This window comes from Haliotis rufescens, unplaced genomic scaffold, assembly GCF_023055435.1.
Source record: "Haliotis rufescens isolate VD_foot unplaced genomic scaffold, xgHalRufe1.0.p SCAF_22, whole genome shotgun sequence".
In the NCBI taxonomy this organism is placed as follows: Eukaryota; Metazoa; Mollusca; class Gastropoda; order Lepetellida; family Haliotidae; genus Haliotis; species Haliotis rufescens.
In genome coordinates, this window is record NW_025963913.1 from 3,551,371 (window position 1) to 3,571,968 (window position 20,598).

At 34.3% G+C, this 20,598-nt stretch overlaps 1 protein-coding gene across 1 annotated transcript in view; it reads right to left on the reverse strand.

Annotated features, from left to right (window-relative positions):
• Positions 1-13,164: 13,164 nt before the first annotated feature.
• Positions 13,165-20,598, reverse strand: part of LOC124136331 (sacsin-like) — a 52,442-nt gene continuing 45,008 nt past the window's right edge. Inside the window, exon 9 of the mRNA XM_048401436.1 lies at positions 13,165-17,455. The gene's annotated coding sequence lies outside the window, so the exon portion shown is untranslated. The remainder of the gene's footprint in view (positions 17,456-20,598) is intronic.

The window sequence follows — 20,598 nt, forward strand, 5'->3', positions numbered from 1 at the left end:
ATTCACGTATTCACACTTCATAGGGTCTCAAAACACTAATCATTAGTCTCATTCAAGGTATTTAGGGTTGAGACGGTGAGCAAATTATAAAACAAGATCACAAAATATCCATTTGACTATATACACTTCATAGGGTTATGTATGACCAACTCAAGACACTAACCATCTGTTTTATTCACTGTATTTACACTTCATAGGGTTATGTATGACCAACTCAGAATACTAATCAGCTGTTTTATGCACTGTATTAAAACTTCATAGGGTTATGTATGACCAACTCAGAACACTAACCATTTGTTTTATTCACGTATTTACACTTCATAGGGTCTCAAAACACTAATCATTAGTCTCATTCAAGGTATTTAGGGTTGAGACGGTGAGCAAATTATAAAACAAGATCACAAAATATCCATTTGACTATATACACTTCATAGGGTATGTATGACCAACTCAAAACACTAATCGTTTGTTTTATTCACTGTATTTACACTTCATAGGGATATGTATGACGAACTCAGAACACTAACCGTCTGTTTTATTCACTGTATTTACACTTCATAGGGTTATGTATGTCCAACTCAAAACACTAATCATCAGTCTCATTCAAAGTATTTAGGGTTGAGACGGTGAGCAAAGGATAAAACAAGATCACAAAGTTACCATTTGACTATATACACTTCATAGGGTTATGTATGACCAACTCAAAACACTAATCGTTTGTTTTATTCACTGTATTTACACTTCATAGGGTTATGTATGACGAACTCAGAACACTAACCGTCTGTTTTATTCACTTTATTTACACTTCATAGGGTTATGTATGACCAACTCAAAACACTAATCATCTGTCTCATTCAAAGTATTTAGGGTTGAAATGGGGAGCAAAGGATAAAACAAGATCACAAAGTTACCATTTGACTATATACACTTAATAGGGTTATGTGTGACGAACTCAGAACACTAACCGTCTCTTCTATTCACTGTATTTACACTTCATAGGGTTATGTATAACCAACTCAAAACACAAATCATCTGTTATATTCACTGTATTTACACTTCATAGGGTTATGTATAACCAACTCAAAACACAAATCATCTGTTATATTCACTGTATTTACACTTCATAGGGTTATGTATGACCAACTCAGAACACTAACCATTTGTTTTATTCACGTATTTACACTTCATAGGGTCTCAAAACACTAATCATTAGTCTCATTCAAGGTATTTAGGGTTGAGACTGTGAGCAAATTATAAAACAAGATCACAAAATATCCATTTGACTATATACACTTCATAGGGTTATGTATGACCAACTCAAAACACTAATCGTTTGTTTCATTCACTGGATTTACACTTCATACGGTTATGTATGATGAACTCAGAACACTAACCATCTGTTTTATTCACTGTATTTACACTTCATAGGGTTATGTATGACCAACTTAAAACACTAATCATCAGTCTCATTGAAGGTATTTAGGGTTGAGACAGTGAGCAAAAGACAAAACAAGACCACTAGGTATCTATGTTACTGTATTAACACTTGATCCAGTTAATGCATGACCATATCAAAACATGAAACATTGATCTCATTCACTGTATTTGCACTTCATAGGGTTATGTATAACCACCTCAATACACAAATCATCTGTTATATTAACTGTATTTACACTTCATAGGGTTATGTATGACCAACTCAGAACACTAACCATTTGTTTTATTCACGTATTTACACTTCATAGGGTCTCAAAACACTAATCATTAGTCTCATTCAAGGTATTTAGGGTTGAGACGGGAGCAAATTATAAAACAAGATCACAAAATATCCATTTGACTATATACACTTCATAGGGTTATGCATGACCAACTCAAGACACTAACCGTCTGTTTTATTCACTGTATTTACACTTCATAGGGTTATGTATGACCAACTCAGAATACTAATCAGCTGTTTTATGCACTGTATTAAAACTTCATAGGGTTATGTATGACCAACTCAGAACACTAACCATTTGTTTTATTCACGTATTCACACTTCATAGGGTCTCAAAACACTAATCATTAGTCTCATTCAAGGTATTTAGGGTTGAGATGGTGAGCAAATTATAAAACAAGATCACAAAATATCCATTTGACTATATACACTTCATAGGGTTATGTATGACCAACTCAAAACACTAATCGTTTGTTTTATTCACTGTATTTACACTTCATAGGGTTATGTATGACGAACTCAGAACACTAACCATCTGTTTTATTCACTGTATTTACTCTTCATAGGGTTATGTATGACCAACTCAAAACACTAATCATCAGTCTCATTCAAAGTATTTAGGGTTGAGACGGTGAGCAAAGGATAAAACAAGATCACAAAGTTACAATTTGACTATATACACTTCATAGGGTTATGTATGACCAACTCAAAACACTAATCGTTTGTTTTATTCACTATATTTACACTTCATAGGGTTATGTATGACCAACTCAGAATACTAATCAGCTGTTTTATGCACTGTATTAAAACTTCATAGGGTTATGTATGACCAACTCAGAACACTAACCATTTGTTTTATTCATGTATTTACACTTCATAGGGTCTCAAAACACTAATCATTAGTCTCATTCAAGGTATTTAGGGTTGAGACGGTGAGCAAATTATAAAACAAGATCACAAAGTTACCATTTGACTATATACACTTCAAAGGGTTATGTATGACCAACTCAAAACACTAATCGTCTGTTATATTAACTGTATTTACACTTAATAGGGTTATGTGTGACGAACTCAGAACACTAACCATTTGTTTTATTCACGTATTTACACTTCATAGGGTCTCAAAACACTAATCATTAGTCTCATTCAAGGTATTTAGGGTTGAGACTGTGAGCAAATTATAAAACAAGATCACAAAATATCCATTTGACTATATACACTTCATAGGGTTATGTATGACCAACTCAAAACACTAACCATTTGTTTTATTCACGTATTTACACTTCATAGGGTCTCAAAACACTAATCATTAGTCTCATTCAAGGTATTTAGGGTTGAGACTGTGAGCAAATTATAAAACAAGATCACAAAATATCCATTTGACTATATACACTTCATAGGGTTATGTATGACCAACTCAAAACACTAATCGTTTGTTTCATTCACTGGATTTACACTTCATAGGGTTATGTATGATGAACTCAGAACACTAACCATCTGTTTTATTCACTGTATTTACACTTCATAGGGTTATGTATGACCAACTTAAAACACTAATCATCAGTCTCATTGAAGGTATTTAGGGTTGAGACAGTGAGCAAAAGACAAAACAAGACCACTAGGTATCTATGTTACTGTATTAACACTTGATCCAGTTAATGCATGACCATATCAAAACATGAAACATTGATCTCATTCACTGTATTTGCACTTCATAGGGTTATGTATAACCACCTCAATACACAAATCATCTGTTATATTAACTGTATTTACACTTCATAGGGTTATGTATGACCAACTCAGAACACTAACCATTTGTTTTATTCACGTATTTACACTTCATAGGGTCTCAAAACACTAATCATTAGTCTCATTCAAGGTATTTAGGGTTGAGACGGGAGCAAATTATAAAACAAGATCACAAAATATCCATTTGACTATATACACTTCATAGGGTTATGCATGACCAACTCAAGACACTAACCGTCTGTTTTATTCACTGTATTTACACTTCATAGGGTTATGTATGACCAACTCAGAATACTAATCAGCTGTTTTATGCACTGTATTAAAACTTCATAGGGTTATGTATGACCAACTCAGAACACTAACCATTTGTTTTATTCACGTATTCACACTTCATAGGGTCTCAAAACACTAATCATTAGTCTCATTCAAGGTATTTAGGGTTGAGATGGTGAGCAAATTATAAAACAAGATCACAAAATATCCATTTGACTATATACACTTCATAGGGTTATGTATGACCAACTCAAAACACTAATCGTTTGTTTTATTCACTGTATTTACACTTCATAGGGTTATGTATGACGAACTCAGAACACTAACCATCTGTTTTATTCACTGTATTTACTCTTCATAGGGTTATGTATGACCAACTCAAAACACTAATCATCAGTCTCATTCAAAGTATTTAGGGTTGAGACGGTGAGCAAAGGATAAAACAAGATCACAAAGTTACAATTTGACTATATACACTTCATAGGGTTATGTATGACCAACTCAAAACACTAATCGTTTGTTTTATTCACTATATTTACACTTCATAGGGTTATGTATGACCAACTCAGAATACTAATCAGCTGTTTTATGCACTGTATTAAAACTTCATAGGGTTATGTATGACCAACTCAGAACACTAACCATTTGTTTTATTCATGTATTTACACTTCATAGGGTCTCAAAACACTAATCATTAGTCTCATTCAAGGTATTTAGGGTTGAGACGGTGAGCAAATTATAAAACAAGATCACAAAGTTACCATTTGACTATATTCACTTCAAAGGGTTATGTATGACCAACTCAAAACACTAATCGTCTGTTATATTCACTGTATTTACACTTAATAGGGTTATGTGTGACGAACTCAGAACACTAACCATTTGTTTTATTCACGTATTTACACTTCATAGGGTCTCAAAACACTAATCATTAGTCTCATTCAAGGTATTTAGGGTTGAGACTGTGAGCAAATTATAAAACAAGATCACAAAATATCCATTTGACTATATACACTTCATAGGGTTATGTATGACCAACTCAAAACACTAACCATTTGTTTTATTCACGTATTTACACTTCATAGGGTCTCAAAACACTAATCATTAGTCTCATTCAAGGTATTTAGGGTTGAGACTGTGAGCAAATTATAAAACAAGATCACAAAATATCCATTTGACTATATACACTTCATAGGGTTATGTATGACCAACTCAAAACACTAATCGTTTGTTTCATTCACTGGATTTACACTTCATACGGTTATGTATGATGAACTCAGAACACTAACCATCTGTTTTATTCACTGTATTTACACTTCATAGGGTTATGTATGACCAACTTAAAACACTAATCATCAGTCTCATTGAAGGTATTTAGGGTTGAGACAGTGAGCAAAAGACAAAACAAGACCACTAGGTATCTATGTTACTGTATTAACACTTGATCCAGTTAATGCATGACCATATCAAAACATGAAACATTGATCTCATTCACTGTATTTGCACTTCATAGGGTTATGTATAACCACCTCAATACACAAATCATCTGTTATATTAACTGTATTTACACTTCATAGGGTTATGTATGACCAACTCAGAACACTAACCATTTGTTTTATTCACGTATTTACACTTCATAGGGTCTCAAAACACTAATCATTAGTCTCATTCAAGGTATTTAGGGTTGAGACGGGAGCAAATTATAAAACAAGATCACAAAATATCCATTTGACTATATACACTTCATAGGGTTATGCATGACCAACTCAAGACACTAACCGTCTGTTTTATTCACTGTATTTACACTTCATAGGGTTATGTATGACCAACTCAGAATACTAATCAGCTGTTTTATGCACTGTATTAAAACTTCATAGGGTTATGTATGACCAACTCAGAACACTAACCATTTGTTTTATTCACGTATTCACACTTCATAGGGTCTCAAAACACTAATCATTAGTCTCATTCAAGGTATTTAGGGTTGAGATGGTGAGCAAATTATAAAACAAGATCACAAAATATCCATTTGACTATATACACTTCATAGGGTTATGTATGACCAACTCAAAACACTAATCGTTTGTTTTATTCACTGTATTTACACTTCATAGGGTTATGTATGACGAACTCAGAACACTAACCATCTGTTTTATTCACTGTATTTACTCTTCATAGGGTTATGTATGACCAACTCAAAACACTAATCATCAGTCTCATTCAAAGTATTTAGGGTTGAGACGGTGAGCAAAGGATAAAACAAGATCACAAAGTTACAATTTGACTATATACACTTCATAGGGTTATGTATGACCAACTCAAAACACTAATCGTTTGTTTTATTCACTATATTTACACTTCATAGGGTTATGTATGACCAACTCAGAATACTAATCAGCTGTTTTATGCACTGTATTAAAACTTCATAGGGTTATGTATGACCAACTCAGAACACTAACCATTTGTTTTATTCATGTATTTACACTTCATAGGGTCTCAAAACACTAATCATTAGTCTCATTCAAGGTATTTAGGGTTGAGACGGTGAGCAAATTATAAAACAAGATCACAAAGTTACCATTTGACTATATTCACTTCAAAGGGTTATGTATGACCAACTCAAAACACTAATCGTCTGTTATATTCACTGTATTTACACTTAATAGGGTTATGTGTGACGAACTCAGAACACTAACCATTTGTTTTATTCACGTATTTACACTTCATAGGGTCTCAAAACACTAATCATTAGTCTCATTCAAGGTATTTAGGGTTGAGACTGTGAGCAAATTATAAAACAAGATCACAAAATATCCATTTGACTATATACACTTCATAGGGTTATGTATGACCAACTCAAAACACTAACCATTTGTTTTATTCACGTATTTACACTTCATAGGGTCTCAAAACACTAATCATTAGTCTCATTCAAGGTATTTAGGGTTGAGACTGTGAGCAAATTATAAAACAAGATCACAAAATATCCATTTGACTATATACACTTCATAGGGTTATGTATGACCAACTCAAAACACTAATCGTTTGTTTCATTCACTGGATTTACACTTCATACGGTTATGTATGATGAACTCAGAACACTAACCATCTGTTTTATTCACTGTATTTACACTTCATAGGGTTATGTATGACCAACTTAAAACACTAATCATCAGTCTCATTGAAGGTATTTAGGGTTGAGACAGTGAGCAAAAGACAAAACAAGACCACTAGGTATCTATGTTACTGTATTAACACTTGATCCAGTTAATGCATGACCATATCAAAACATGAAACATTGATCTCATTCACTGTATTTGCACTTCATAGGGTTATGTATAACCACCTCAATACACAAATCATCTGTTATATTAACTGTATTTACACTTCATAGGGTTATGTATGACCAACTCAGAACACTAACCATTTGTTTTATTCACGTATTTACACTTCATAGGGTCTCAAAACACTAATCATTAGTCTCATTCAAGGTATTTAGGGTTGAGACGGGAGCAAATTATAAAACAAGATCACAAAATATCCATTTGACTATATACACTTCATAGGGTTATGCATGACCAACTCAAGACACTAACCGTCTGTTTTATTCACTGTATTTACACTTCATAGGGTTATGTATGACCAACTCAGAATACTAATCAGCTGTTTTATGCACTGTATTAAAACTTCATAGGGTTATGTATGACCAACTCAGAACACTAACCATTTGTTTTATTCACGTATTCACACTTCATAGGGTCTCAAAACACTAATCATTAGTCTCATTCAAGGTATTTAGGGTTGAGATGGTGAGCAAATTATAAAACAAGATCACAAAATATCCATTTGACTATATACACTTCATAGGGTTATGTATGACCAACTCAAAACACTAATCGTTTGTTTTATTCACTGTATTTACACTTCATAGGGTTATGTATGACGAACTCAGAACACTAACCATCTGTTTTATTCACTGTATTTACTCTTCATAGGGTTATGTATGACCAACTCAAAACACTAATCATCAGTCTCATTCAAAGTATTTAGGGTTGAGACGGTGAGCAAAGGATAAAACAAGATCACAAAGTTACAATTTGACTATATACACTTCATAGGGTTATGTATGACCAACTCAAAACACTAATCGTTTGTTTTATTCACTATATTTACACTTCATAGGGTTATGTATGACCAACTCAGAATACTAATCAGCTGTTTTATGCACTGTATTAAAACTTCATAGGGTTATGTATGACCAACTCAGAACACTAACCATTTGTTTTATTCATGTATTTACACTTCATAGGGTCTCAAAACACTAATCATTAGTCTCATTCAAGGTATTTAGGGTTGAGACGGTGAGCAAATTATAAAACAAGATCACAAAGTTACCATTTGACTATATACACTTCAAAGGGTTATGTATGACCAACTCAAAACACTAATCGTCTGTTATATTCACTGTATTTACACTTAATAGGGTTATGTGTGACGAACTCAGAACACTAACTGTCTCTTCTATTCACTGTATTTACACTTCATAGGGTTATGTATGATGAACTCAGAACACCAACCATCTGTTTTATTCACTGTATTTACACTTCATAGGGTTATGTATGACCAACTTAAAACACTAATCATCAGTCTCATTGAAGGTATTTAGGGTTGAGACAGTGAGCAAAAGACAAAACAAGACCACTAGGTATCTATGTTACTGTATTTACACTTGATCCAGTTAATGCATGACCATATCAAAACATGAAACATTGATCTCATTCACTGTATTTACACTTCATAGGGTTATGAATGACCAACTCAGAACACTAACCATTTGTTTTATTCACTGTATTTACACTTCACAGGGTTATGTATGACCAACTCTGAACACTAATCGTTTGTTTTATTCACTGCATTTACACTTAACAGGGTTATGTATGACCAACTCTGAACACTAACCATTTGTTTTATTCACTGTATTTACACTTCATAGGGTTATGTATGATGAACTCAAAACACTAATCATCTGTCTCATTCAAGGTATTTAGGGTTGAGACGGTGAGCAAAGGATAAAAGAAGATCACAAAGTTACCATTTGACTATATACACTTTATAGGGTTATGTATGACCAACTCAGAACACTAACCATTTGTTTTATTCACGTATTCACACTTCATAGGGTCTCAAAACACTAATCATTAGTCTCATTCAAGGTATTTAGGGTTGAGATGGTGAGCAAATTATAAAACAAGATCACAAAATATCCATTTGACTATATACACTTCATAGGGTTATGTATGACCAACTCAAAACACTAATCGTTTGTTTTATTCACTGTATTTACACTTCATAGGGTTATGTATGACGAACTCAGAACACTAACCATCTGTTTTATTCACTGTATTTACTCTTCATAGGGTTATGTATGACCAACTCAAAACACTAATCATCTGTCTCATTCAAAGTATTTAGGGTTGAGACGGTGAGCAAAGGATAAAACAAGATCACAAAGTTACAATTTGACTATATACACTTCATAGGGTTATGTATGACCAACTCAAAACACTAATCGTTTGTTTTATTCACTATATTTACACTTCATAGGGTTATGTATGACCAACTCAGAATACTAATCAGCTGTTTTATGCACTGTATTAAAACTTCATAGGGTTATGTATGACCAACTCAGAACACTAACCATTTGTTTTATTCATGTATTTACACTTCATAGGGTCTCAAAACACTAATCATTAGTCTCATTCAAGGTATTTAGGGTTGAGACGGTGAGCAAATTATAAAACAAGATCACAAAGTTACCATTTGACTATATACACTTCATAGGGTTATGTATGACCAACTCAAAACACTAATCGTCTGTTATATTCACTGTATTTACACTTAATAGGGTTATGTATGACGAACTCAGAACACTAACTGTCTCTTCTATTCACTGTATTTACACTTCATAGGGTTATGTATGACCAACTCAGAACACCAACCATCTGTTTTATTCACTGTATTTACACTTCATAGGGTTATGTATGACCAACTTAAAACACTAATCATCAGTCTCATTGAAGGTATTTAGGGTTGAGACAGTGAGCAAAAGACAAAACAAGACCACTAGGTATCTATGTTACTGTATTTACACTTGATCCAGTTAATGCATGACCATATCAAAACATGAAACATTGATCTCATTCACTGTATTTACACTTCATAGGGTTATGAATGACCAACTCAGAACACTAACCATTTGTTTTATTCACTGTATTTACACTTCACAGGGTTATGTATGACCAACTCTGAACACTAATCGTTTGTTTTATTCACTGCATTTACACTTAACAGGGTTATGTATGACCAACTCTGAACACTAACCATTTGTTTTATTCACTGTATTTACACTTCATAGGGTTATGTATGACCAACTCAAAACACTAATCATCTGTCTCATTCAAGGTATTTAGGGTTGAGACGGTGAGCAAAGGATAAAACAAGATCACAAAGTTACCATTTGACTATATACACTTCATAGGGTTATGTATGACCAACTCAAAACACTAACCATTTGTTAAATTCACTGTATTTACACTTAATAGGGTTATGTGTGACGAACTCAGAACACTAACTGTCTCTTCTATTCACTGTATTTACACTTCATAGGGTTATGTATGACCAACTCAGAACACCAACCATCTGTTTTATTCACTGTATTTACACTTCATAGGGTTATGTATGACCAACTTAAAACACTAATCATCAGTCTCATTGAAGGTATTTAGGGTTGAGACAGTGAGCAAAAGACAAAACAAGACCACTAGGTATCTATGTTACTGTATTTACACTTGATCCAGTTAATGCATGACCATATCAAAACATGAAACATTGATCTCATTCACTGTATTTACACTTCATAGGGTTATGTATGACCAACTCAGAACACCAACCATCTGTTTTATTCACTGTATTTACACTTCATAGGGTTATGTATGACCAACTTAAAACACTAATCATCAGTCTCATTGAAGGTATTTAGGGTTGAGACAGTGAGCAAAAGACAAAACAAGACCACTAGGTATCTATGTTACTGTATTTACACTTGATCCAGTTAATGCATGACCATATCAAAACATGAAACATTGATCTCATTCACTGTATTTACACTTCATAGGGTTATGAATGACCAACTCAGAACACTAACCATTTGTTTTATTCACTGTATTTACACTTCACAGGGTTATGTATGACCAACTCTGAACACTAATCGTTTGTTTTATTCACTGCATTTACACTTAACAGGGTTATGTATGACCAACTCTGAACACTAACCATTTGTTTTATTCACTGTATTTACACTTCATAGGGTTATGTATGACCAACTCAAAACACTAATCATCTGTCTCATTCAAGGTATTTAGGGTTGAGACGGTGAGCAAAGGATAAAACAAGATCACAAAGTTACCATTTGACTATATACACTTTATAGGGTTATGTATGACCAACTCAAAACACTAACCATCTGTTAAATTCACTGTATTTACACTTAATAGGGTTATGTGTGACGAACTCAGAACACTAACTGTCTCTTCTATTCACTGTATTTACACTTCATAGGGTTATGAATTAACCACTTACAACACTAACCATCTGTTTTATTCACTGTATTTACACTTCATAGGGTTATGTATAACCAACTAAAAACACTAATCATCAGTCTCATTGAAGGTATTTAGGGTTGAGACAGTGAGCAAAAGACAAAACAAGACCACTAGGTATCTATGTTACTGTATTTACACTTGATCCAGTTAATGCATGACCATATCAAAACATGAAACAATGATCTCATTCACTGTATTTACACTTCATAGGGTTATGTATGACCAACTCAAAACACTAACCATTTGTTTTATTCACTGTATTTACACTTCATAGGGTTATGTATGACCAACTCAAGACACTAACCGTCTGTTTTATTCACTGTATTTACACTTCATAGGGTTATGTATGAACAACTCAAGACACTAACCGTCTGTTTTATTAACTGTATTTACACTTCATAGGCTTATGCATAACCAACTCAGAACACTAACCATCTGTTTTATTCACTGTATTTACACTTCATAGGGTTATGTATGACCAACTCAGAACACTAACCGTCTGTTTAATTCACTGTATTTACACTTCATGGGTCTCAAAACACTAATCATCTGTCTCATTCAAGGTATTTAGGGTTGAGACGGTGAGCAAAAGACAAAACAAGACCACTACGTATCTATGTTACTGTATTAACACTTGATCCAGTTAATGCATGACCATATCAAAACATGAAACATTGATCTCATTCACTGTATTAACACTTCATAGGGTTATGTATGACCAACTCAGGACACTAACCATTTGTTTTATTCACTTTATTTACACTTCATAGGGTTATGTATGACCAACTCAGAACACTAACCATCTGTTATATGCACTGTATTTACACTTCATAGGGTTATGTATGACCAACTCAGAACACTAACCATCTGTTATATGCACTGTATTTACACTTCATAGGGTTATGTATGACCAACTCAGAACACTAACCATTTGTTTAATTCACTGTATTTACACTTCATAGGTTTATGTATGACCAACTCAAAACACTAACCATTTGTTTAATTCACTGTATTTACACTTCATAGGGTTATGTATGACCAACTCAAAACACTAACCATCTGTTTTATTCACTGTATTTACACTTCATAGGGTTATGTATGACCAACTCAAGACACTAATCATTAGTCTCATTCAAGGTATATAGGGTTGTGACAGCGAGCAAAAGACAAAACAAGACCACTAGGTATCTATGTTACTGAATTAACACTTGATCCAGTTAATGCATGACCATATCAAAACATGAAACACTGATCTCATTCACTGTTTTTACACTTGATAGGGTTATGTATGACCAACTCAAAACACTAATCATCAGTCTTATTCAAGGTCTATAGGGTTGTGACAGCGAGGAAAAGACAAAACAAGACCACTAGGTATCTATGTTACTGTATTAACACTTGATCCAGTTAATGCATGACCATATCAAAACATGAAACATTGATCTCATTCACTGTATTTACACTTCATAGGGTTATGTATGACCAACTCAGAACACTAGCTGTCTGTTCTATTCACTGTATTTACACTTCATAGGGTTATATATAACCAACTCAGAACACTAATCATCTGTTTTATTCACTGTATTTACACTTCATAGGGTTATGTATGATCAACTCAAAACACTAATCATTAGTCTCATTCAAAGTATTTAGGGTTGAGACATTAAGCAAAAGAGAAAACAAGACCACTAGGTATCTATATTACTGTATTAACACTTGATCCAGTTAATGCATGACCATATCAAAACATGAAACATTGATCTCATTCACTGTATTTACACTTCATAGGGTTATGTATGACGAACTCAGAACACTAACTGTCTGTTCTATTCACTGTATTTACACTTCATAGGGTTATGTATGACCAACTCAAGACACTAACCATCTGTTTTATTCACTGTATTTACACTTCATAGGGCTATGTATGACCAACTCAAAACACTAATCATCTGTCTCATTCCGGGTATTTAGGGTTGAGAAGGTGAGCAAAGGATAAAACAAGATCACAAAGTATCCATTTGACTATATACACTTCATAGGGTTATGTATGACCAACTCAAAACACTAATCGTCTGTTTTATTCACTGTATTTACACTTCATAGGGTTATGTATGACCAACTCAAAACACTAACCATCTGTTATATTCACTGTATTTACACTTCATAGGGTTATGTATGACCAACTCAGAACACTAACCATCTGTTTTATTCACTGTATTTACCCTTCATTAGGTTATGTATGACCAACTCTGAACACTAACCATCTGTTTTATTCACTGTATTTACACTTCATAGGGCTATGTATGACCAACTCAAAACACTAATCATCTGTCTCATTCCGGGTATTTAGGGTTGAGAAGGTGAGCAAAGGATAAAACAAGATCACAAAGTATCCATTTGACTATATACACTTCATAGGGTTATGTATGACCAACTCAAAACACTAATCGTCTGTTTTATTCACTGTATTTACACTTCATAGGGTTATGTATGACCAACTCAAAACACTAACCATCTGTTTTATTAACTGTATTTACACTTCATAGGCTTATGCATAACCAACTCAGAACACTAACCATCTGTTTTATTCACTGTATTTACACTTCATAGGGTTATGTATGACCAACTCAGAACACTAACCGTCTGTTTAATTCACTGTATTTACACTTCATGGGTCTCAAAACACTAATCATCTGTCTCATTCAAGGTATTTAGGGTTGAGACAGTGAGCAAAAGACAAAACAAGACCACTACGTATCTATGTTACTGTATTAACACTTGATCCAGTTAATGCATGACCATATCAAAACATGAAACATTGATCTCATTCACTGTATTAACACTTCATAGGGTTATGTATGACCAACTCAGGACACTAACCATTTGTTTTATTCACTGTATTTACACTTCATAGGGTTATGTATGACCAACCTAGAACACTAACCATCTGTTATATGCACTGTATTTACACTTCATAGGGTTATGTATGACCAACTCAGAACACTAACCATCTGTTATATGCACTGTATTTACACTTCATAGGGTTATGTATGACCAACTCAGAACACTAACCATCTGTTATATGCACTGTATTTACACTTCATAGGGTTATGTATGACCAACTCAGAACACTAACCATTTGTTTAATTCACTGTATTTACACTTCATAGGTTTATGTATGACCAACTCAAAACACTAACCATTTGTTTAATTCACTGTATTTACACTTCATAGGGTTATGTATGACCAACTCAAAACACTAACCATCTGTTTTATTCACTGTATTTACACTTCATAGGGTTATGTATGACCAACTCAAGACACTAATCATTAGTCTCATTCAAGGTATATAGGGTTGTGACAGCGAGCAAAAGACAAAACAAGACCACTAGGTATCTATGTTACTGAATTAACACTTGATCCAGTTAATGCATGACCATATCAAAACATGAAACACTGATCTCATTCACTGTTTTTACACTTGATAGGGTTATGTATGACCAACTCAAAACACTAATCATCAGTCTTATTCAAGGTCTATAGGGTTGTGACAGCGAGGAAAAGACAAAACAAGACCACTAGGTATCTATGTTACTGTATTAACACTTGATCCAGTTAATGCATGACCATATCAAAACATGAAACATTGATCTCATTCACTGTATTTACACTTCATAGGGTTATGTATGACCAACTCAGAACACTAGCTGTCTGTTCTATTCACTGTATTTACACTTCATAGGGTTATATATAACCAACTCAGAACACTAATCATCTGTTTTATTCACTGTATTTACACTTCATAGGGTTATGTATGATCAACTCAAAACACTAATCATTAGTCTCATTCAAAGTATTTAGGGTTGAGACATTAAGCAAAAGAGAAAACAAGACCACTAGGTATCTATATTACTGTATTAACACTTGATCCAGTTAATGCATGACCATATCAAAACATGAAACATTGATCTCATTCACTGTATTTACACTTCATAGGGTTATGTATGACGAACTCAGAACACTAACTGTCTGTTCTATTCACTGTATTTACACTTCATAGGGTTATGTATGACCAACTCAAGACACTAACCATCTGTTTTATTCACTGTATTTACACTTCATAGGGCTATGTATGACCAACTCAAAACACTAATCATCTGTCTCATTCCGGGTATTTAGGGTTGAGAAGGTGAGCAAAGGATAAAACAAGATCACAAAGTATCCATTTGACTATATACACTTCATAGGGTTATGTATGACCAACTCAAAACACTAATCGTCTGTTTTATTCACTGTATTTACACTTCATAGGGTTATGTATGACCAACTCAAAACACTAACCATCTGTTATATTCACTGTATTTACACTTCATAGGGTTATGTATGACCAACTCAGAACACTAACCATCTGTTTTATTCACTGTATTTACCCTTCATTAGGTTATGTATGACCAACTCTGAACACTAACCATCTGTTTTATTCACTGTATTTACACTTCATAGGGCTATGTATGACCAACTCAAAACACTAATCATCTGTCTCATTCCGGGTATTTAGGGTTGAGAAGGTGAGCAAAGGATAAAACAAGATCACAAAGTATCCATTTGACTATATACACTTCATAGGGTTATGTATGACCAACTCAAAACACTAATCGTCTGTTTTATTCACTGTATTTACACTTCATAGGGTTATGTATGACCAACTCAAAACACTAACCATCTGTTATATTCACTGTATTTACACTTCATAGGGTTATGTATGACCAACTCAGAACACTAACCATCTGTTTTATTCACTGTATTTACACTTCATTAGGTTATGTATGACCAACTCTGAACACTAACCATTTGTTTTATTCACTGTATTTACACTTCATGGGGTTATGTATGACCAACTCAAAACACTAATCATTAGTCTCATTCAAGGTATTTAGGGTTGAGACAGTAAGCAAAAGACAAAACAAGACCACTAGGTATCTATGTTACTGTATTAACACTTGATCCAGTTAATGCATGACCATATCAAAACATGAAACATTGGTCTCATTCAGTGTATTTACACTTCATAGGGTTATGTATGACCAACTCAGGACACTAACAATTTGATATATTCACTGTATTTACAATTCATAGGGTTATGTATGACCAACTCTGAACACTAACCATTTGTTTTATTCACTGTATTTACACTTCATGGGGTTATGTATGACCAACTCAAAACACTAATCATTAGTCTCATTCAAGGTATTTAGGGTTGAGACAGTAAGCAAAAGACAAAACAAGACCACTAGGTATCTATGTTACTGTATTAACACTTGATCCAGTTAATGCATGACCATATCAAAACATGAAACATTGATCTCATTCACTGTATTTACACTTCATAGGGTTATGTATGACCAACTCAGAACACTTACCATTTGTTTTATTCATTGTATTTACACTTCATAGGGTTATGTATAACGAACTCAGAACAAAATCATCTGTCTCATTCAAAGTATTTAGGGTTGAGACGGTGAGTAAAGGATAAAACAAGATCACAAAGTATTCATTTGACTATATATATTTGATAGGAATATGTATAACTCACTCAAAACATAACTTCTGGCTCATTCACTGTATTTACACTTGACGGGGTTCACGTGGGACACGACAAGACTATTGCTTATCAATTTAACCAAATGTACACTTTGTTGAGTTAACATAGAGCAACATAAAGTTTAATGAGAGTTTATTGTTTTGTTTTTTTTAGCAATATTATCAAAGTTTAACTGTTATGAAGTGTTGAATAACTGGTGAGGACAACATCCATTGTCAATGGTATCTCTAATATGGACTAATGGTAACTCATGAATTAGTTCATGTTTGTATACTAGCTTCTTGGCTATTTTGAATACAATTAAACATGCAAAGAACAATAAATATACTCTTAAAAAAATTGACAAAAAACATTCAAAACATATTTCAACATTTGATCAGACTGCTGACAAAATGATGGTCTATACTTCTTAACTGTCCAGGTTCCTGAAGATCTTGAAATGAGTTTGTCAATCTGTTGATGAAAAAGGAAATAACATTTTATTCAATCACACTTCCATTGATCATAATATCACATACCTGTTTTATACATTTCTCAAAATGTAGGATTCTGGTCTAAATTAGGAAATAAAAATAGGCCAAGGTGAAGAACGTTTGATTTAGTGCCATAAAATTTAGAGGTAACATAGCTCTAGATAGTACCTTTACAGCATTTTGAACCATGAAAATCCACAAGGCTCTGTACCTCACCTCAATTATAATGAAATATTTCAATGTTCAATTATGGTGATAAAGGTCAATATTTATCAAGTTAGCAAAATTGATGAAATAGATAAATGAAAAACCTTATGTTTCAAGCATTGTCTATAGCACCAGGTTTGGAGTTGAGTGCTAATCATGATTCCTTGAATCTTGAATTTTTTTTAGCAATAACCATTCACACAAAATGTCAGCTTGCTACACCTTGTGGTTCTTGAGAATATTGGACATTTTAGTATAAATTGTATCTTATCTCACATTTTGCATTACTTCTTCTTCAATCCTATGTGGAAACATGTTTCAAGCTTCTAAAATAAACAGATTCACCCGAACACACCTCCATGGTTACGACTAGCAGCTAAATCAATTGCCTGCTCCCGTGCATGGCAAGCTTGCTTGAGCCAACCATGTGTATACCTCATGGCTTCGATGTACCAGTTCCCTAGGCATTGATGACCTATGATCCTTAGCTTTCAGAGGAGGATGGCAAAGTGGAGAGTAACCGTAGCCAGTGGTAGAGCGGTAGTCGGGAAAGCTTGGTGGATACAGGTATCCAGGTCGCTATCATTGTCTACGATCCGAGTCGGTATCTAATCCCTGTCTACAATATGTGTAGGTATCGAATCTCTGATAGCTCCCATAGTTGTAAACACCAACATTGGAGAACCAAACCCGTCAAAAGTAGAGCTTCCCGAGGGTGAAAGAGCCGAGGAATGGTCATACGAAGTGGACAAGGATTGTGAGCTATGACGATCGTCCCGAGATGCTCGTCCTTCAGGAGAGCGCTGAGCATAGGAACAGTGCGAATGTTCGTTATCAAGTGATCATACAGTGTGAGAGCGAGAGCGGTGGCCCAATCTTGAATGACGATCCTGGAAACGCCCATCTTTGTTATCAGAATCAAATTGATCCTGAGCATGATGATCAGGAGTGTCCCCGAGAGGAGAACTATCGTCCTTCTCGCAATCGCCTGTAGGAGGGGAACATGAAGATTCCAAGTGTGGTGTCGGAAACGGGAGCGCAATCGGTCGCTGCAAGAGGAGTGTGAGCAAGAGCGGGATCGGTAAATAGGAAATGTCATCTGTGAGGATGCTGTCAGAGATAGTATCATCAGTGATGGATGCAACTGATTTGGCTATAGACCCGGTCTGGGATTTCAAAGTTAAATCCTTGGCCTTAGAACACCGGTCTGATAATCTACAACGACATCGCTGAAGATAGAAGCATGGCACTCGTGAGTTCCCACGAAAATCACAACACAAGGAATGAGGGTCCAATGTTGAATATGTGCGCTTACATACTGGCCATTGTCTGCCCTTTTCGCCCATGTATGTAGGCTGTGTATTTATTCACACGACAGTTCAAACAAACTTCTCCTAGATGTCAAAACATGTCAAACACACAATGGCCATGAGACCCAAATGAGTTGGCAGAGTTATATCCATGCATGGTAGCATGTAATCGACCTAGCTGCTGGACGTAAACATGGAGACGCTGGAGTGTTTTCAGCTGAATGTCTTTATTTCAGAAATTGGAAACATGTTTCAAGCACGTTTCAACAAATGATTGAAGAAGAAACGCAAAGTGTGAGATATGATCAGTTTAAAAATTTAGATTTTTTTCAAATTATTTGTAAAATTTGATTTTCAAGAATGTAAAACAACATAGTTTTTATATTGCATGGTAAAAGTACAAAGGTCTTTCCACTACAAAGGACAGTGTTTGGTAATACGGGGGTTTCACGGTCATGTACCATTTAAGTAGTCTTACGCAAAGAAAGAAACCTCTTTGACAGGCTGTAGGTGCCTTGCCTTTATGCTTCAATGGCCATGTTGCAGTGGCCATTTTGTCATCCATGAAAAACTTTCACCTACTCAAATTTTTTTCTGCAATTTTCTCCTTTACCACGATGTTCAAGATGTCAAAGTTTTGCTGGAGCATCCTATTGACAACCTCTACAAATGTTGCTCATTTAATTCTGTTTGAAGTCCAAGTTGCAACTAATTCAGATGGCATATGCTATCTTAATTATAATTTTGTGATCTGTAGGAACCTATTGATTGCCTCCCATCAATAAAAACACTTCGGCGACTAAATTTAAACTTCATCTTGAGATAGTCCAGAAATTGACAAACCGAGGAACAACTGGAAAACATTTTAGATAGATGAATTTGTTTTCATTACATGATGAAGGTCCTTAAAGCGACAGCAGGCCCTTCCTCTTTAGTTAGCATTCTTAGTAATGTTTTGAGCTATTACGCAATGTCCATAGCTACAAAGCAAGATGGCGGTAGCAAAATATTTTGAGATTTCTGCCCAAACTGCAAAATTAAATTAAAATGTTTTGCAACAGAATACTATTTTATTACCACAAATCTGCATTATATAAACTATAATTGTACTTCTAGGTAATTATCTTAAATGCCTATCATCAATAACTGAGAAAGGAAGTACTGTTCTGTTATCTTTCAATCAAACTTTATTCATGGTACTGATGAGGCCAAAGGCCTGTAGTGCATTGTCTTGGGCGTGTTACAAATTCATACATTTTCTTTGTTTCATAGCATGAAAAATGAACATTGATGAATTTCTCAACGTCAAGAGTCATTAATTTACGAAATTTGTTACAGTTTGGGTTGTGGTAGAAATAGTTATTTAGATATTTTGCTCTTAAATCAATATACACTGGATATACACATAAATAGAGGTTATCACGCGAGTGTGTTTGGGGATGGTAAATATCCTGCATTAGGAATAAACATTGTATTTAGCGAGCCTTGGCGAGCTAAATACATAGTGTTTATTCCTAACACAGGATATTTACCATCCCCAAACACACAAGCATGATAACCTCTTTATCATATAATGTCATTCTTTAATTCTGTGTTTCAAAATTGA